Raw genomic sequence first — 1929 nt, forward strand, 5'->3', positions numbered from 1 at the left:
TTGTTAGAATAGTTCGTGGAATTATGGTTAGGACAATTTTTAAAACTTAGCTTTATAAATTTAGCTTTATAAAATGTAGTCTTAAAATAGAGGAATGGCAAAATACATCACGATCCATTAATTCTAAGAATATTCTGAGACATTTAAAAAATCATATTTTTGCAGGATATTTATCATTTGAGGGAAAGGTAAGAAGGAGCAGTTATCAAGGAGGAGCACCTTGATTAAATGTGTATGTCTCAAAAAGGAGGTGGGTGCATGTGCATAGGGAAAGCCTAGAAGGAGATACTTCAAAACATTAAGAATATGTTTTCTTTTCAGTTTTTGACTGGCAAAACCATTGTAGGTAATTTTCATGGGGTGTTTTTTGTTTTGTTTTGTTTTTTTGTGTGTGCCATCCTGACTTAGGATCCGTGTTAACCTTCTCTGTATGGTTCCAATTTTAGTATACATGCTGCGGAAGCGAGCACAATTTTGATGTTTTTACACGTACTTTTCTGTGTCTCCTTTTATATGTCTATAGGATTTCCTTTTAGCTTTTCCCTTAGTTCTGCTGTAAAAAACAAACAAACAAACAAACAAAAAACCCCCAGAAAACAAAAGATGACTAATTTTGACTTAATGAAATAGTGTACCTTTGGGTACTTCATATAGGGTAGACTCATCTCTGAGCATTTTTCTGAAGTTATTTTACTTTATCTTCATACAAATCCTGCTATTATTTACAGTTCTTTGCCAGGGGAAGGATTTAAGGCATGGCAAATTTAGGGACCGTGGTTGTGGTGACCCAAATGTTGTAAGAAAGAACTCAGATTTCACATCCATGGACTCTCTCCAGAGCCGTGCTCAGAACATTAGACCCCAGGCAATGCCTAGGATGCACGGAGGAGTGGGATAGGGGGTTTAGGATGACATGTGCTTGTATTATTTGGGAGGAATTCTGTTCCCAGCCCAGCCTGTTGAAAGCAGTGCAGAAGACTAGGGACTCAACTTGAAATGGAGGAAAGATGATCTCTAAATTAACAGGGCAGTAGGGTGGACTGGCAATACAAATGGAATTTTTATCCAGAACAAGTTCCCAATTTTTGATGGTCCGAATGATGGCTACAGAATTTGATGATCTTTGAAGCTTTTGACAGGAGAGTGAGTGTTAATCAACCCTGTTCTTCTTCTTCTTTTTTTTAATAAGAAAAATATTTCTATTTTGTAGTGTATGTTACAGTAAAAAGGTCAGTATCTTTAATATGTATAAAGCTCTTCTAAACAAATAAGAATGGAAAAGTACAAGAACAGGCAGCTCACAAAGGAATGTGTATGACCAGAAATCCTATGGAAAAAAATAACCTTTCTCACTAAAAATATCATAATCAAGCAATAAAATGTGATACCTCTTTCCCTTGTCAAATTAAGAAATGATTGACATGCAACATTGTATTAGTATTAGGTATACAATATAATGATTTGATACATGAATGTGACATAAAATGCTACCACAATGTGAGCGTCCATAACTGTATATAGTTACAAATTATTTTTTAACCCCATTCTATTCAACAAATATTACTTCAGACTATATCCTGGGGACCAGGCTCCATGCAAGTGGTTTTGAAGGTAGGATGAGAGTGATGGGAGGCTGGAGGAAGCCAGTACTTGAGGAAAGCCCCTAGAACATGGGAGAGAGATCAGGTTAGGCTTAGTACACGAACAAGAATGCTGAGGGCCATCTGCATGCTCCTTTCCAGTTTCCAATGTGATTTCTTAAAATGTTTTACTTATTCTTATTTTATGCACCGAAGAACCTCATAAAATGGGAAGACAAGCAGTATTTAACAAATACTTACTATACACTAGGCACGATGCTAGAATTTTTTCTCATTCTAGCTCATGCAATCTCCTGAAAGACTCCTTTTAGGAGGTCATGGTTGCAGA

At 36.3% G+C, this 1929-nt stretch overlaps 1 non-coding gene across 1 annotated transcript; it reads right to left on the minus strand.

Moving 5' to 3' along the window:
• Positions 1 to 363: 363 nt before the first annotated feature.
• LOC116855624 lies at positions 364 to 470 on the minus strand. The gene has a single exon (XR_004380406.1). It is a non-coding gene; the product is annotated as a U6 spliceosomal RNA (small nuclear RNA).
• Between the last annotated feature and the right edge of the window lie 1459 nt (positions 471 to 1929).

This window comes from Lontra canadensis, unplaced genomic scaffold, assembly GCF_010015895.1.
Source record: "Lontra canadensis isolate GAN:19392208 unplaced genomic scaffold, GSC_riverotter_1.0 scaffold104, whole genome shotgun sequence".
NCBI classification, from domain to species: Eukaryota; Metazoa; Chordata; class Mammalia; order Carnivora; family Mustelidae; genus Lontra; species Lontra canadensis.